This window comes from Vicugna pacos, chromosome 5, assembly GCF_048564905.1.
Source record: "Vicugna pacos chromosome 5, VicPac4, whole genome shotgun sequence".
In the NCBI taxonomy this organism is placed as follows: Eukaryota; Metazoa; Chordata; class Mammalia; order Artiodactyla; family Camelidae; genus Vicugna; species Vicugna pacos.
In genome coordinates, this window is record NC_132991.1 from 39,910,101 (window position 1) to 39,929,366 (window position 19,266).

Below are 19,266 nucleotides of genomic sequence, written 5' to 3' on the forward strand. Positions count from 1 at the left end.
TGTGGTCAGTCTTTGAGTACAGCAGAAGCAAAAGGCACAGGCAGGGATTGGCAGGAGGTGATGAGGCTGGGAGGTCAGATGAAGACTGGCTCACAAAGTGAATTTGGAATTTACCAGTTTTGTCCTGAATGGATGGAATGGAGAGAACTGAATGATTTTAAGGAAGGACTGTAATCAAATTTATGTTTTAGAAAAATCACAGATTCCTTGGCACCAGTGGAGGTAATATATACCAGAGAGTTGAGGAGAGAAAGAAGGATAGAGAGGGCTGATTCAACAGAGTCCAGGAAGTGAAATCAAATAGGGGTTGGTGAGAGAAAGGGAAGAATGAGAGGTAGATACGTAAAGTGATGACATTGACAAAGGCAGGAAATATAGGAAGGAGGATAGATTTGGGGTGGGATGTTCAATTTTGGTCATGACAAATTTGAGATGCTGGTAAGGACTTCCAAAGTGAGCTTCCATGAGCAAAAAGATACAGGACTGAAAATTAGGGAAAAGCTCTGTGTTAGGAATGAAAATTTGACAGTCTTGGGGTACAAAAGAGTTCACCTACAGTACATAAAATAAGGAAGCCCAGAGAAATAGCTACAAAATTTAAGGGTTGGGGGAATAAAAAGGAGAAACTGGAAAAAAAAAAAAGACCAAAAGGAATAAGAACACAAGAAAACAAAACAAAGGAGATTCAAGGGAGAACAAACTGACAGAAGGAATATCTGGATACAATCTGCATCTTAGCCTTGAGAGATGTCAATTATTTGACAGTGGTTGATCTTTAAAAGTAAATTTCACAAGACCTGGTCCAATAGATTTTAGTGCAAAACCAGGAAATCTGCCAGAGAATCCGATAGACTACTTGTCGTCATGCCCCCAAGATCCTAGGGCTTAGGATCCAGGGTACCTTCAGACTAATGGGGCAACAATGATCTAAGAGGTTCCAGGAAGGAAAGGATGGGCAAAATGTTGGATTTTCATAGGACAGTGGTCCCCAGCCAATGAAACAGAATTGGATCATTTTCTCTCTTCCAACAGCCTCATTAATTCCATCCTTCTTTCTAATTCCCCTGCCTACCCACAAATATGATTTCCAGCATAAAATGTTCGTGCTTGGCAATAGATGAATAGATATAAATCAACCTATGTTCACCCTCCTTTCTTCTGAGACAACCACCAAAACCCCCTTCTCTGGTAGTATTTAGTGACTCCAGATTTCTTCAGTAGCCAGAGTAGGCTAGATTAGGAATTTGAGAAGGAATGAGCTGGTCTCTTAGAAGGTTTAACACAGCATGCAACAAGGAAGAGTCCTGGGAAAACAAAGAGTAGAGGGAGATGACAGTACTGGATCCTTCTACACTTGTGATGGTTTTCCCAAAACATCTTATTGTGGGAAATCATATTCGTGGGTGGGGTGGGGAATTAGAAAGAATGGATGGAATTGACAAGGCAGTTGAAAACGAGTTCTTTTTTAGGAATAAATTATAAACTAGAGGAGCTCGTCAATAGGGCAATAATCCTATCGTGTGTAGGTTTGTGTGCCTAAGGGAGTCACTCAATTAGGATCTCTCTAACGAGGGAGTCAAGAAAAGCTCATGAAGGGCATGGGAGAGAGCCTCCCTTACTCATGGGTTTTTTAGCACTTACCACAATGTTGGTGACAAAATGGGCACCCAATAAATGTTGACTAGACAAGGGAAGGAGAAGGACCAAGATGCCATTTATTATCAGAAATAGGAAAAACGATAGTTAACTTTTGGTCAATGTCGATTAGGTCCGTGATAAAGACTTTAACACTTTTATTCTCATGTAGTCTTTCCAACGATCTTGTGAAGTTTATGTCATTCTCACTTTATTGACAAACTTTGAGAGTCAAACAGATTAAGTGGTTTGGTCAAGGTCATTCGTTTAAGTAGAAGAGGAGCATTTCCCCAACTGTGTTCAAACTCAGATCTGATGTAAAATCCTGAACTTTTAACTAAACTTGTCTGAAATAAGGTCTTTAAAAGTCAAGAATTGATACCCTAAATATGAGGAAATAAGGGGAAAACCTAAGGAGAAAAACTACAAATAGCCTCCTATCACCTCACGTAAGGTTTTCTAAACAAATGAGTTTTTAAAAACCTTATTTTCAGAGCATGTTTCTGGAAAGATTGAGGAGGATGAGACTAGATTTTGACAACGGAGGATTACGAAACTGAGACCGGTTAGTGGTATAGTCTACTCAAATAGGAACACAATGCTTTGCTTTTCTCAGATTATTTCGAAGGGAATAGTTTTCTTTTATCATTGCTGATCACATGACAATTCCAAGATAGATACCCCAGGGATTGTATATGACTTTACTGTTCTTTGCTGCTAATGTACAATATCAGGCTTCCATTAATGATAAATTACATTTAACATTAAGTATCTCCACCAGTGGTCTTCAACTCTGAATACACTAAGTGGAAAGCCCTTTTAAAACTGCAGTGCCTTGGGCCTCATCCCTACAGAGTTTGATTTTATTGGTCTAGGGACGGGGCCTAGGCCCTGCTTTTGTTGCTATTTGAAGCTCTCCAGCTACTTCTAAATGGCAGCAAGGGTTAAGAATCACTGGTTTAGGTTTAAGATTTGGGGCAAAACAAAACCAGCACTTAAAGGACTGCATCTAACCAAAGGCAACCACATTATTAATTTCTAATACTCCAAAGACAGGTTTTTCAAAATAGATTCTTGATATAAATTAAGCAAAATTATATTGACATGAAGAGGTAAGATAAAATCCAAAGCAAGAATGACCCAAAGTTTCCTGAGAAGGCTCAGGAATTAATGCTGTTATAAGTGAGGCACTGAGGTTTTACTGCAAATTATGATGTTGTAAAATCATCTTTTAAATATTTTATTCCCATCACAAAGGTGGGAAAACTGAATCTCTAAACAATAAAAGACATAATTTAAATTAAGTAAGTAAGTAGGTAAGTAAAACAAAACAAGGATTCTCAATACCTCTTCCTGGGAATAATACCATGTTCCTAGACCACACTACTTACCAAACTGAAGGCCAGTGTAAAAACAGCCAATGAAACAATACAAGTCTATCCTAGAATCAAATCCAATTGGATTATTAAGTTTGAGAATTGAATAAAAATCAGCACAACAGCAAACTCAGGGTATAAGAAGTCGTATTTGCACATTAGAAATGATTAGCAGATGGGGGGTTGCTCTTCTTGTACTCTTTCTAAAATCTTTAAATACACCTCTCCAGAATGGTCATTTGCTAATTATAAAAGATCATGTTCACAGCAGAATAAAGGGAAATACCATGAAACAGTTTTTTAAAACTAGAAAAAAATTAACTAAAATTCAGAGATTTTCTAAACTCTAAATCCTTATAAATTTCTAAAATTAGAAAAAAATTATAATTCAGAGAACTTCTGGTCTTAAAAAAAACATTAATCTATATCTCAGTATGTATGCAGACATTACAAAAAGGCATTAATAATAAATAAAGATATCCACAAAATGATACTTTGAAAGGCTAAAACAAAATGCACAATTCTAACCATCTGTGAGACTGGGTTAAAATCAATGAACTGTTCCCAGGGGTAAAAATATCCTTCCATCTCAACAGAAAAAAAACTAAATCTCATAAATTAAAAGGATCTAACTATAAAACTGTGGCTTCCAGGTATCTAGACTATGGTTCCTCAAACTTTAATGTGACAATGAATCACCTGCAGGTGTCTTTAAAATACAGATTCAGATGGGAAAATAGCAAGACAAGATCCATCTCTACAGTCATGACTGTCCCTCAAGGTGAAAGAGCACACGTTGCAAGAACGTTAGTTGTTAGTTTATTTTAAAATTCCACCTAAAACAATCTTCTAAAGCACTGAAACATAGAACTTCATAACTGCACAGGAAAGTAACATTTAATAAAATAAGAGGACAGTGGTCTTTCCATTTCTTGTTTCTGTATTTGTGACAATAAACCTTTACAGCTAGCTCCAGGGATTAAAGGTCTGGTTCCAGCTGAATTTAATTGGAACAAAGCCTAATTGGTGTATGAAACTTGCTTTTTAGAGTTAAAGCTTGCCGCAAAGAGTTAAGAGTAACTACACAAAGCAAGAAAATACAAAATTACATCCCCTAATCACAGTGTAGATTGTAGATTAACAGAAGTACACTACTATGAATGAATACTCATTGGAGCTTTCCCATGCACTGTCATCTGGATTTCCTAATTAAATTTAAAAAGAAAACAAAACCTGCCCTGACAATAAATCCTTAAGTGCTTGGGCAGAAATTTTAAGTGTCCCTCATCTGCTGGTGAAAATGTTAGGGAATGGAGGAGTGGCAGAAAGCCATTTCTGTTTGTATTTATTGGTGGAATCAAATTTCATGGTGATTTGCCACTGTGGTTTGTTAGTTTTGATTATGTTTAAGTCCACGTTCACATCCTTGCCAGCAATTCTTCTGAGCAGGAAGTAAGTTGTGGCTGTGTGACATGTGACAAACACTGATGCAAAGCCAACTGCACTGAGACAGCCACAGCCCATCTCACAGGAGGCAACAGGAGACAGAATTCCAAGATCCCAGCTAAAGGCCAAATAAAACTGCTCTGGGTGATTGGAAAATGCCACCAGCAGACACCTATATGCTTGAAATTATCATAAAGTAGGATGACTTCTGTCATAAAATAGGATGAATTCTGAACAAAGGTATCTTCAGGTTACGAGACAAAAAGCCTAGTGACAGAGTCTACTTTCAGCAACTGTGAGGCACAGATTTTAGTAAGGAAAAGGGCATGGTCAGAAATCCAACTTCTCAGCCAACCTGGGTCAGATAAACATCTCCATTATCTTTGAAGGTGAAAGGTCGTAGACAGGATCTTGATTTGTGGACCAGCCCATCTCTCTCTACAGTTTGGAACAAACAAGCAGTTAGGAAGCTACACTTACCCGTGGTGGGAAGGGAGGCTCACATACTGTCTCCTGCCTCATTTGCACCTATGAATGAATTCTACATAACATAGGAAAAATACACTATTTGATTATTTATTGCATTCTAGAGGCATTTTGAGGAGTGATTCCAGATGACCCACGTAAGTGATATTTCCCCCAGGCAGAAGCACTGCATTTTGAAGGATTTGTCCATCTGACTATTTACCTCGAAATGTAGTTGGTGGCTTTGGGATTAATAAGGAGACAGAAATGATACAGATTTGAACAAGGAAAGTTTAATCTATTATTAAGGGAGGACTGGGGTAATAGGGAATTGGCTAGTAAGAGTCAACAAGAATTCTAAAGAACACAGGAGTAGTAGATAAAAGGGGCAACCATTACCCCTAAGGCTGAGACGAAGGCCCAAGGAAGAACGTTCTCCCCACAAGGGCTGAGATCCAGAGATCTTAATGGAGATGGCAGAGCACTGGCTCCTTAATGTGAAAAAGTCACAGAGGTGCCTCACTAGGTGACACTAGCCAGAAATCTGCCCTCCGGAGTCCTGGAAGAAGCCATTCACAGGGAGGCATCAAATCCTGGAACTTGCTAGGGGCCGAGGAAAACTGCTGGCTGCTGGTGGAGTTGCGAAGCTGTCCTCTGCAGGAGTCTAGTGCACATTAATGTGCATCTAGGTTGGTGCCTGGGATAAAAGTTGGGCAGCTGGCCCCCTAGACACCCAGCCTTGGGGAGCTCCCAGTGTGCACATGTGCAAGGCTAAAGAGAGAACATGGGGAGCAGTGACCTTGGCTGAGGAATAGGTCCCTGATGTCTGTGGCTCCAGCATACACCACTGCTGCCCAAGTCAAGCTCTGGAAAAGTGCAGGGGGGCAGGGAGATGCCAGCTGTAGAGAAAGCTATGCCAAGCCGTTGCCTAGCACTGGAAAAAACCATGTGGGGCAGTAGAGGAAAAGTATGCCCAGCAAGACCCTGGCTAGTGAGCCACTCTGAAGCCAGGAAGAGAAGCTCCTTCCGCCTTCAGTGTCCTTCCAGTGGCCTCTACTGAAAAGGCTTAGGAGAAATATTTATAGGGCCCAGCTCCATCATTAAAAGCAGGCAAACAGAATGACTTTGAAGCCAAGACACAATAAATTGATAAAGAGCATAGTCTATCCTTTTGAATACTCAGCCTCTTTGCCACACATCTGAACTCCTATATGGTAACAAAACAACACTATATTCCCCCTAACAAGATTCAAGCATCCTTCTTACAAGTGAAGGGGAGACCTCAGAGTGAGGAGATGCAGAGTGCCAAAGTCATTGTACCCACTGTTGTGAATATATGAATTCTCAAATTCTGTCACAGTCCCACCTAACATCTGTTACCTAAAGAGTAAATTGTAAACTTAATATTAACAACTTCTATGTAATTAAAAAAAAGAAAGAAAGAAAGAAAATAAGAAAGAGAGAAGAAAACTGTTAGCATATACAAATAAACACATATAAAAAGCAAAGGGAAAATGTGCAAAGCTATTACAATCCTCATTTACCTAATTGGCTACAAGGCCACAACTGATACCGGTGGTGTCGCTCTTCCACTGCCCATTCTGAATGTACCCTGTCCTCAGGCATTCTGTGCTGTTGATGCTGGCAGAAAAGGCAAATCCATATCCAGAATATTTCTCTATTTTAATGAGGATAAATTTCTGCTCCCTCAATGACGGTAGAAGTCAGATAATCAACCTGCCACCCAGCCGCTGTCTGAGGCCCCTAGGCACTCAATACTGGTTTCTGCAGAGTAGGAAGTCAGCAGTAGTGCTAGCCAGGTCAACTTTAGAAAGACGAAGTCCATGTTGCTTAGTGAAGAAAATGTCTACTGGGCCTTCTTATGGGATGTATATATGGAATATAGTTGGAAGATGGGTGTGCAAGGTGCATACAATAAATCCAGGCAGACTTTCCTTTCTTAAAAGAGTCCCAAAATTCACAAGTAGTAAACAGTATCTGTCCACCCATTCTCCTTTTGAGGCCCCGGAATATTAAGGGATGGGGGAGTGGGGGGAGCAAGACTGCTTGCTCAATTGCTGTCACTTTGCATTCACCTTTCTACAGGTGTACGCACAGTTCATTTAGTAAACACTTGTCCTCCATTTCTCAACTTGCATTTCCTTTTAGAAAAAATGTCAGCAAACTTTCTGTAAAGGGCCAAATAGTAAGTATTTATTTTGCTCTGGAGCCATATGGTCTCTATTGCAACTGCTCAATTCTATTTTTGTGGTGCAAAAGCAGCCACAGACAATACATAAATGAAAGGGCATAGCTGGTTCCAGGACAATTCTGTTTACAAAAACAGGTGGTAGACTGGATTTGGCCCAAGGGCTGTAGTTTGCCAACCCCCAGTCCAGAAATTCAAGAATACTTCCATCTCACCATTTATATATTTCCCTAATCTTACCCCTTCTCCATTAGCTTCCACATCCCCAGATGTAAAAGAACAAAATTAATTCCCCACAAATCCATAACATTATTTCTTAAATTATGCATAAAAGCAATGTCTGCCTTGAAGATTAGGCTAGGTATGTGCCTAATGTGAAGCACACAATATCCCTCTACTGATCCAGTTACCATCTGAAATTTCCGAACTACCCACTCCTCATGGTTAAAGTATGAAAAGACCCTTTTAGTATATGTTTCAGTTGGAAATAAACCAGTATCAGCCTAAACTTTAATTCTTCTTTCAACAGCCGACCTCAAGTAGGGTAATTTTCGTCAGAACCATCCCCAGACAATTACCGCACAGTGAGGCCTGTGAGACCCATGCTGAATGCCAAGTGCCACGTAGAAAAGGGAGGGGTACCTAATTCTGTGGGGCTTGTACTTAATTCTTTAGGCAAAAGGGAGAGGCTTTAATGGATTTTAAGCAGGGTGATGTCCTAATCAGAACTGAAATTTAGAATAATTGTGTATGAAGCTGTGCTGAATATGGATTTTTTTCCGATGGGGGAAGGGTGTGGGAAAACTGGAGAGGAGGCCGGAGGCGATTAAGAAATTATTAAGAGTAATCCAGGTAAGAAGTGAGAAGGGGTGTGGAGGCTTGGCATAGGATTTGGAAGGTAGAGTTAGCGGAACTCTGCAAATAAATGAACGTGGAGGCTGGAAAGGTTGTTAAATTGTGAAGTGTGTTAAAGATGGGTTCTTGACCTATTGAAAAAGACCAGCTCTCTGTTCTGGACTATCTGCAGAGGCAGAACTAGAGCTAAAATAATGGAGCAAGAAGCCATGAACATTTAAAGGAGGTGATGACAAAGTTCAAAAAGATGGGTCATATCTAGGAAAACAAAGATCATGTTCAAAAATCTCAGATAAAACAAAACAATTCACAATAGGAACCTTCTCTGCACTGTTAATTGTCCTCCAGAAGGGCCCACCCTGCCATCAGGTGTTCTTTTACAAGTTGCTCTTACCCCATTTGACTCAAAATTATCCAACATGTAAGGTCTTACACTACCCCAGTCTCATCAATGTATCAATCAGGTATGAGAATGACTTACAGAAACTTATCCCATGGATATGCTAGTACCCAGGTGAAGTGAGAACCTGTAAACTTGCACATTAAAGCAATTTTTTTATATCAAAAGGTTGACACGACCTAGAACTCTGCCAACAAGGAATTAGATAAATAATGATAAACTCATATGATGGAATATTATGCCGAGTTAAAAACAAAGAAGCAACTTTATATGCTGATATGAAATTAGTGCCACAATATAAGAAAATGAAAAAAAAAGCAAGATTTATTTGCATTTTAAAAACAGAAAATATATACATATTGTTTTTACTTAAATAAATTAAAAAAAAAGGTATTGGTTGCCTCCAGAAAGGAAAACTGGGTATCAGAGGGCAACTGTGAAAGGAAAAAGGTTACTAGGAGGTGTGTTCCATCCGAATGAGGGAGTAAACAAACAACAAAAGTCATCATATCTAAGAAATACGGATTCAGTCGAAATGTCAGCAAAGAAACATGCCCAACAGTTGCTATGTTACAGACCCAGAAAGCAACAGTCTGGAACTGGAACAAGTGGACAGGTGGCTCCAGGAAGGAACGCATAAATCTGATAGATTAGATTATGTGGAAAAAGTCTTACTGAGAAGACTTTGAATTACATAAAAATAGAAACTAATATATAGAAAAACTAAGTATATTCTTTTTTCTTAAGTGAGTTTATTATTCCAGGGTTTTAAAAAATTCTGAGTAAGGAATCATGTTCATAATATACTTGCTTGGCTCAACAGTGAACAATATTTACACAATAATAAATACATACTAAAATGCAAACAAAAGAATGTGAGAATTATATTGTGAGAGCTATTGGGCAGTCAAGAAAGGGGGAGTAAGGGCTATATGTGTGAAAAAGCTTAATACTTATCCACCATAATGGGAAGTCAACAGGTAATGTCAAATATTGATATATTAAGAAACAGCAGTATAAGCATATTATTTCAAAAGGTAAATACTGGAAGAAACAGTTAAAAGAGATGAAAGCATTTGCCTTCACATAGCAAGACTAGGGGATGAGAGTTGACTGGATTTTTTTTGCTTTTGCTGTTGTAATATGTTTAACAATCCTATTTAATTTTATTTACATATAAGTCAGGTGGAAGTCCAAGATTTGGAATAAGACTGCTTGGATTTGAATCTTGGCTTTGACATTTCACTAGACTTGTAGATAGAGACAAATTACTTACCCTTTCAATCTTCCTGTCTCTAAAGTAGGAAAAAAATTATATGCACCTCATAGAGTGGCTCTGAAAATTAAGTGATTAATTTATGTAAGTTGCTTAAAATATGTCTGGCACATAACTGCTCAACAGTAAAATAGTAATTAAGGATTAATACTTATTAAGACATAAACATTAGCTACTGTTACTCAATAAAAATATAAAGGCATTACTAACTAAAATCTATTTTTTAAAAATATGAGCCACATATTAAGTCTGCTCCCTTTGTGAGGAGGCTAATTTTTTAAAGTTACTACTCCCAGGTACTAAGTAGGACTTTATTTCTTCAGGCTACAGTCTTGACTTTAATCCATAGTTTGAGGGGAAAAAAAAAAGACCCATGAAAAATTCCACTTACAGTACGAGCTCAAACTGGAATCTGAAGGATGAGTTTTAACTCAAGATAGGCCAAAAGAGAAGGAAAGAGAGTTCCAGGCGGGGAGAATGACTCTTGCAAAGACATAGAGGCAGGACGAACATGGCGATATAAGCAAGGCTAGCAGAACTAGAAAGAGAGTGATGACCAGAGAGGTGGGCACTGGACAGGAGCTGCATCATGCCAGGCCTTTAGGCCACATTAGGGAGCATGAACTATCCTTAGGCAATGAAGGGCCATAAGCAGAGGGTGACAAGACCACATACTGAGAGAGGATCCCTCTGGGCGCAGTGTGAGAAATCATTTAGAAAGAAGCCAGGACGAATTCAGATCGACAATAGGGAGGACACTGCCAAAGTCCCAGCCGGAGATGATGGTGGTGACAGGAATGGAGAAACGTAGACGGATTTGAGGAATATTTATTTAAGAGGCAAAACTGACAGAACTTGGAAAAGGGAGACTCCTAAGAAGGGATCTTTTGCCTTTTTTTTTTTTTGGTCTAATTAAATTATATTCTTTAAGTAAAAGCTTCTCTCCTAAACTCTCAGTTGTAGAGTACTTATAAACAAAAGCTCCAAGACATTTTAATCACAAAGTTAACTTTTTACTTCAAATTAAAAAACCAGATCTTGGAACAGAACCAAAAGGCACAAAAATAGCATCGAATTCAAAGGAATGAGATGAAAATAACAGCAACTTAAATAGCCTAATTAAGTGCAGTGAAACAACTTGCCCACTTCCCAGTTTCTGTGGCCACTGCCCATAAAATAAAGTAAATACACCGCCTGCCCAGTGCCCCTTCCTTCCTGTGCCACTTTTACTCCAACATACCCCACAAGAGCCTTAGAGGGAAGAGAAACTTCACATGCTTTGCAAATAATCTAAAAGTTGTATATGGAACACAGGTGAAAAAGCAGACTATATTACATATGTGAGGCATATGACAGAGGGACATCTCACCCAGCTCAGGTGCACATGGAGGTGTGTGTTGGGGGAGGCAGGGGAGCAGTGTTCTGAATGAGGTAAGATCTCGGCTGACTCTTAAGAACCAGAAAGAGTAAAAGAGGTAAAGACAAAATGGAATGTACTCTCAGCAGTGGAGAGTAACAAAAGAGAAGCAGACAGGGGGGAAAAGAAATCTGTTGTCAGAAAATAAAATTTCAGAACACACAGTATAAATCCACAGTTAAACAAGGGTCAGATCCTGTGAGACCATTTTAAAGGCCACAGGTTTTCTCCTGTGAGCTGTGGAAAGTTATTAAATGACTTAAAGCAGAAGAGAAAGAAGTTCAGGTTTACATCTTTAAAGAGATCATCCCCTTACGGGTTCTGCTGAGGATGGATTTGAGTTTAACACTATATCCACTGAGATATCAGATAGCAGGTGTCTGTGGTACGCAAGTCAAAAGTTGGCAAGATCCAGAAAGAGAGCAGTAGGAGAGAAATTGGGCGGGGTGGGGGGAGAATACATGGAAAATCTTAAGAAAATTAAGTGATCTGATAGTTGTGGAAGCTAAGGAAACAGAGTAAAAAATGGCCTCTGGATTTCCGGCACGACACTTGGATGGTGGTACCCATTCTCAAAAATCCCAGGAACCAAAGGTCTTTCCAAATTTAGAATACTTTGGAAGTTAGGAGATACAATTTACACACCCAATATAATTGTGTACCCCCAGCAGGGTCTAGGACAGTACCATGTAATCAAACACTACTATTTCCGCAGCAGGACACATCTACCAAGCAGAGTAGATGACAAATAGCTTATAGTTCACTCAGGTTTGCAGCAAATGCATTCAAGTTTTGCTGACAAACGCCTTAACCAAAAATTTTAACCAAATCAGAGATTTTTGGGGGGAAGGGTGGAATTGCGGATAAGAAATGGTAAATGTAATAATAGCTATAAATAAAACATAGGAAATAAAATAGGTTGTTTTTTTGAGGAGGGGGTTCTGTGTTGATGGGATGAAGGTTCTGGTTTACACATGTATAATCTCAGGTAATTATGACATCTTAAAGATGTCCAGCAGGCAATGGAATAGATGAGAAGAGTAAACTAGTTTGGATAGCTTGAAGCTGAAGCAATTATAGGGAAAATGTGGACTTGGGAAAATACTCTCTATTCAGTGCCAAAAACATGAGCCCAACTCAGAGAATGACTGAAGGAGATTTTTATCTCATTGTCAGGAGTCACGAGTGACCTAGAATTCAGAGTCCTGTTTGTCTCTGCTTTGCCATAAGTTAATGCATTTTGGTCTTTTGCCTTTGCCGGCACTGATCTGAATTCAGTGTCGCTACTGGCAGTATATTAATTGTGTTACGATTACCCATATTATATAAAAGTAATTATTCCGACACTAACTAGATGCATAGTTAGATAGGTGACTGAAAACATTTCCTTCTCAATCAGATTTCATAACCATAAAAGATCTGTCATACCAAAGGTCTTTTCATACTTTACAGACTAGAGAAATGAGTATGTCTGAAGATGACTGGGACATTGATTACTTTAAAATATTAAATACATTAATATTTTCTTTTGGAGAAAAATTCCTTTGACCAGGAATCTGAAGGCAGATTAAAACTAAAAGCTTCCATGGAAGGCTTAATCATCTAAACAGTTTCCAAGCGTACATTCCTATGGGTCCTTTAGGGATCTAATATCTCAATCTCTCCATCTACTCTTTTTTTTCGTGGGGAGCATACGTGGTATGATTCCTACCATATGTCTTATATCTGTTTCATAGTTAAAAAAAAAAAAGATACATGAGCAGACTACAAACCAAATAATAAACTTGCCTGTTTAATCATTTTTTTCAGACTCCACCCAGCACTATAATTCAACCATAAAATTTAGAACTTAAAATAGAGCTGGATAGAATTCTTTTTCTCTGTCAAACTTTCACTTGATAATTGTTACCACTGTCTCTTCAGAAAAACTTTTCAGTTTTTCCTATCCCCAAACATACTACAATATGCTGAGAATCCATTTAAGATACAATAATGGACAGTCAGGTTTCATGCAGTTCTAACGTTTGAGAGGTTTAGTCTAGCACCAAGTCCTAGAATCTCAAGACTTCCAATAAATGTTTAATAAGGATTACAGTTTAATTTTATATATTAAAAAGGTATAGTTTACCTTTCTTTCTTGTGAATGCATGCTTGTGTATTTGTGTTCCTCTGTGTGTGTATGTGTAAGACATAGTAAACTGGTAGAAAATGAGCCTTAAGAAAATGTAAATTCAATAGGATACTATTTTTATTGTAGGTTCCAGTCTATTTGGGGTCATAAAATCAAAGCAGTGTTTTAAGACCAATTTTTTTTAATTAAATAGAGAATACCCATGTTGTAAGGTTAAGTACTATTTTGTAAAACTTGTTTCATTGATATACACACATACTTAAGCATACTGTGTTGAGGCATTGAATGCATTTCTTACTGAAGATTGTAGTCCAAAAAAAGTTTAAAAAACATTGATGTTAAGGAAGTGTGCTTGCCAACCAAAAATCGAGAGTGTTGCAAGTGGAAGGATGACTCTGGGTTGCTGCCTCATAAAATATATTTCAGGCCAATACAATAAAAGATCAGAGGACTAAATTATGTTGTCTATGTTGACTCAAAAAATTAACTATGGCTCTGAAATACCAAGAAAGGATTAAAAATCTCAGTCCACATGGCATCTTCAGTACACATGTGATCCACAGTGAGAGGAAGAGAATGATGGCCTCATTCTCCCTGGAGTCAGGTATCATCTGGACAAGTAGAAATTAGGGTAAATAAGAGCTGGACAAAGAACAATTGACTATTGTGTAATTACAAAGGCTTACAAACTATATGAAAGACAAAAAAAATCAACATCTTATGATAAAGAGGATGTGGGTGGTGAAAAGTAAAGATAACACAAGTCTTGAGTCAAGCCACTCAAATAATATTGCCGTGTCTACCACTAATTTGCTCGGAGAACTGAAGTTAGAATATTTCTCTTAGCTTCAGTTTATCCCAAACTGGATGGACTGACTGGATATCCAAAGTGAGAAGGGGATCCTAAGAAAGCAGGGCTAGAAGAGATTCTTGATTTGTTAAACCCTCATTATCATAATGTAGGGAAGTATTATTTTTCCTATTTTACAGATAGTTTAACTGAGGCACACTGTTACTCTAGCTAATGCAAATATGTTATCTTTCTCCATACAGTTAAGAGTAAAGATAGTCTAATAACATCTGGCCCAATAATCAACGGAGATTAAACTAATACCCTAGACTTAGAGAGCAGCATCTACATCTAATTTTTAAATAGTATTTAGCATATTTATTTCTCCATATGGAGACAAGATTAACAGGGCAGGTGAGGCTATTTTAAGAAAAGCAGAAAGCACTGGTTGAAAGGATCATTAATAATTATGTCCTATTGGGCTGTGGTTAGCTTTTTAACTGCACCTTAAAAAAAAAAAAAGGCTAGATGTGTTTCCTAAGGCATGCTATGTTAAGTATGCAATCTAAAATATATCTTTTAAAAATTAGCAAAGATGTTACCAAACAAATTTAAGCAGTGAGGTTGCCATTTATTATTAGAAACTTCTATGTAAAAATGCTAGTTAAAGCAATGCAAAAAATGCTTGGTACGAACAAACTGTTCAGAATGTTTAAACTAGTATGTATGCTAGACTTCAGATATGAAAAGTCAAAGTTAAACTTAAAGAAATCTAATTGTAGGGTATGACTTTAACTTTGTGTATTTTAGCCACAAACTCAAAGAAAAATTCAGTGAAAGAAACAGATATACCCCAAAACAGAAATTCTCACATAAATGTAGTAACTTGCTGAATGTTTAACAATACAATTTGAATTTAGAAGTCTTCATTATGTAGTATAATTTCTATGGCAAGTTATGTTTGCTGAATAAGGTCTTCTGAAAACCAGAAGAACTGGTAACTCCATGGGGTTCTAAAAACAGAAATAGTTATTTGATAAATTTGAAGTGAACTGTTTTGATGAGTTTTTGAGAGAGAAGGAAGTGCTTTGATGGGTTGGGAGAGAAAAGGAAATAAAAGTGTAAGGTAAGCACCAGTTTCACCCTCAATTCTTGGGCTTCAGAAAAGCTTAATTAGGCAGGGAAAGGAATTTGGGCCTGGCACACCCAGGTTTAGACGTGGCAGGTTCCTGAAACAAAGTTTTTTTGAACCTTTGAGTCATATGCCACAGGCAAACCAAAGCCGCGATATGCGGTCATTAAGTCAACAGGTCCTTTAACGAGATAGTGTGCGGTTGGTGAGTGGCAGTTGGATTTCCTCCCGCCACGAAGAAAATAACTTTTCTCGATCAAACCGGATAGTGGGCGCAGCTCTGGCTTGGGAGCGCACCCGGAAAAGTGCAGAGACGAAACAGACAGAGAGAAAGGGATGTCCGCGTCCCGACCACAGAGCGCCTTCCAAACCACTCGGAAACCATTTGAGTGGCTCGGGCGGCCGCGGTTTCCAGCCTAGGACTGTCTGGGGTCCGGCTGGGAAAGTTGCCTGGCCAAGCAGTGCCCTTCCCGCCGCGGGTCGCCACTCTGGCACCGGCGCGGGAGGAGACCAGCCACCTGTTAGCCCAGAGAAAACGCGGCCGCCTCGCGCTCGGCCCTGCCCCTCCCACCCCCTACTCCGCGACCCTCCCAGGGACCAGCTCGGGGACCCCCAGGACTTGGCCCCGGGTCCGGCTCTTCCGGAGCCTCCTTACAGAGACTGTCAGGGGCACCGCGGGGGACAAGGGCGACAGGGAGATCGCCGGAGCACCACCCCTCCCCGGCCTCGGGCGCCCCTTTCGGCCTCTCCCGAGGGGCAACTGAAACACCGCTCTCGAGACCATCTCTAACTGGCCACTGGGACCGGCCCCGTCTCCCCGCCACGTGAGCCTCCGAGGCCGTCCGACACCCCCCTCCAACTCCGACTCTGCCCAGGGGCTACTGGTCCCCCGCCCCGGCCCGAGCGCTGGTCCGCCGGCTTACCTGGCGGGTGCGCAGAGCAAGGTGGCGGGAAGCGGCGGCCGGGCGGGCGCTGGACGTGGGCCGGGCGCCAGGTGCAAGTGGCGGCAGCTCCGGTTGCTGTCGCTACAGTTGCCGCTCAGTCCAGCTCCTCCTCCGCCGCCGCCTCCTGCCTTCCCGCTGGGCCTCCGGCGTTGCCAGGAGAGGCCGAACCGAGGCTCCGCTTCCTCTCGGAGTCTCCCAGGTGAGCTCCAGCCTGCGACGTCGGCAGGGGCGAGGCCCCCGTCCCGCGCCTGCGCGCCAGCCTCCCGCCCCGCCCAAGCCCTACCTGAGCGCTCCAGGTGAGGACCGGGGACCGCGCGCGGGGCGGGGGCGCCGTCCCGGCCCCGCGCGGCTGCCGCGCGGCTCTTCTTTTCCGCGCGAGGAGAGGCTGGTCTCTGCGCCAGGCGAGGCTAAGCGCGTCTACACTGAGGAGTCCTGAGCTGACCTCGTGGCAGGGGTCACCTTGTAACCAGAACACAGTCTGGGTCCTTGGGGAACCAGAAGGTCTAGATTTCCCTCACACACACTTCCCTTCCTCTGTGTTTCGCCAAAACGAAGGGGTGCGCTGCCCGGAGGTCGGGGGGGCCGCGTGCCTCCGAGGACCACCTCATGACGGCAGCCACTGTTGGCTCGTGCGGTTTCCACGAGCAGGGTGCAGCAGTGTCTGTCACCACTTAGGTTCGTGAGCTATTGGGTGAGCTTCCTTCCCATGCAGTCTTGATTTCATCACTTGACTCACTTCAGCGCAGCTAGTGGTTTCCGTTTCTGTAAGCGCGCGCTCTGGTAGGGGCGCCTCACGTCCAAAGGAGGAGCCTTCCTCTTCGTTTAAGAAGCGCCTCTGGTATTTGGCAGAGCCTCGCCAATTTGGGGCGCACCACCGCTTCCTGGGTTGCTATCGAAAGGCAAAACCAACTCCCAAATGAGAGGGAAAGTAATGACATTAGAGAGAAACACGCTGTTCTTGCTTGGAAAGACACTGTGGTTTCCTGGAAAGGACTTGCTTCTACTGCAGGTTTGCTTAAAACCCAACATCTATTGGGAAGGTGAGAACGCAGGCTTTAAGGAGAGGCTGGGCTTTACCTTTGTTTCTAAGACAAAAAAAATTTTTTTAAGCAGTATTTTTTTTTCTTTTGTGATAGGTGCGACTTTCTGTTTCAGCCTTCCTTCTGCTGTTCTGACAAACATTGACACACCCAAAACCAGGGCTTAAAAATGACCTTTCTGTCTTCCTATGAACTTATTCATTTATTTGGCTGTATCTTCAGTGCACATGGAATATAAATGGGAAAATAGCTGGGTGTGTTTTAGTGGAATGCTTAATTACATGGTGGCAGGTTTTCTAAAAAGTTTTGCTGTGGCCTTTCTCCTGCATTTTCATACATCCTCTTAGGGTTCCTATTTATTGGTATATTAGTATTATGTGTGGACCTAAAATCAAGATTTAGAAATACAGGTTAGTACAGTGTCAACAGGGTGTATCTTTAGGACTTGGCTAGTCTGACATTGTTTGTAGCATCCACAGTACGATTTTATACCACACCCATGAATTAGATTTAAAACTTCAGTTCTTTTCATTGTAGATTGTGGTTACTTTGCAAGCATTGAGGAAACATTGTATTTGTGACATTTTAACATTAGTACCTATAAGCAATTTTTAAGCGCTCTCTCCAAAAAGTTCAGGAGCAAATTATAAGTATTACCATGCCAGCTTGATAATATTTATCCTTAGGCCCAGAGCTAAAAAAAGCACTACCTAAATTCCACCACCCACCTCCCTTTTAAAAAATTCTGCCACTTTCTTTTTGTTTGCCTTTAAATGGAGATTAGTGTTAGGCTTTGGGAAATTTGGGAGAAATCCTAAATGTGTAACCAAGGAGTCTGTTTCTCTTGTCTTGCACTAACCCATCCCTGAATGAGACAGGAGCCAAAGATGATCCGAGTTTTGATGTCCCACCAAGCAAAGAGCAAGAATTTTCACTGACAGAGCAGTTGGATGTAGACTAGCAATCTGGAATCCAGGGACTGAAAATGCATTGACAGCAAGACTAGTAAAGTCAAATAACAACTGAAAAGAGAAGCTAGGGGAGACCTATATAAAAGGAGAGAGCAAGCAAATAGGACCAAAATATTGCATGAGGAGTGAGAAAAGCACAGAAAAAAGATAAAAATCAGAAATTATTAGAAATTGACTGTCAGTTTCACAATGGAGACATAATTTAAACAAGGAAAGCAATATTTCTGAGTCTGGCATACCTACTAGCATTGCATGTACTATTTCATTTCATTCTGAAAGCAGAATCTTAAAATTAATTAACGTTATTTACTTAACAGTAAAATTAAAACGCTGTAAACCCAGAGAAAAATATTATTATGCTGAAATGTTTAATGCCCTAAATCAGATGAAGGGTTTTTGAAAATATCATTCTATTCAAAATTATGAAATAAAAAAATTTGTTTTAGAAAGGAGAAATTTGTATTTCATCATAAAATAAAATCCAGGAGCCTTAGTGTAGACATGCTTCTCAGAAACAAGCTTATTTTAATACTACATGTTTGGCATAAAATGGCAGTTAAGATACAGAATTGAGCAGATTTTACACAGGAAAGAAAAAAACAAACATCTCTCTCTCTCCCTCCTACAGCCCCCTTCCTTCCACCCCATCCCCTACCCCCAGACACAAACACACACACACACAGACACACACACACACACACACACACACACGACTAGCCATAAAATGCTCATATCATATATGGGTTTAAAATAATAATCACTGTTTGATAATTTCTGTTAACATGTAAATTAATGCTAAGATCAGTATATGACAGTTGGTGCTCAATAAATAATAGTTAAATGAATAAATAGATCCATTAAATACCATGAAAAAACCAATACACAGAGTGTCTTGAGCAGAGTACAAGTCCAAAGACTAGTTTAACCAAAGAGTATGGAGAAATTATCTGGGGCAAGTTATGGTAATGGACTAGGAATCTGAGGGATAAGCTTCTAATAACCATAGTTACCAGTTATCATGTACTTATATTTCATAAGGCATTATGCAAAGAAACATATACTCCTACAAATTACTTACTTCTGGGCTTACATTTTCTCTTCCACAAAATAAAATAATGGTATAATATGATTGCCAAGTTCCTTTACACACTGATTCATTTAAATGCTATGATAATTGTC

The 19,266-nt window shown here is 40.2% G+C and overlaps 1 protein-coding gene across 1 annotated transcript in view; it reads right to left on the reverse strand.

Annotated features, from left to right (window-relative positions):
- GALNT3 (polypeptide N-acetylgalactosaminyltransferase 3) overlaps positions 1-16,319 on the reverse strand; it is a 40,303-nt gene extending 23,984 nt beyond the window's left edge. The window contains exon 1 of the mRNA XM_006201089.3: positions 16,056-16,319. The gene's annotated coding sequence lies outside the window, so the exon portion shown is untranslated. The remainder of the gene's footprint in view (positions 1-16,055) is intronic.
- Positions 16,320-19,266: the final 2,947 nt, after the last annotated feature.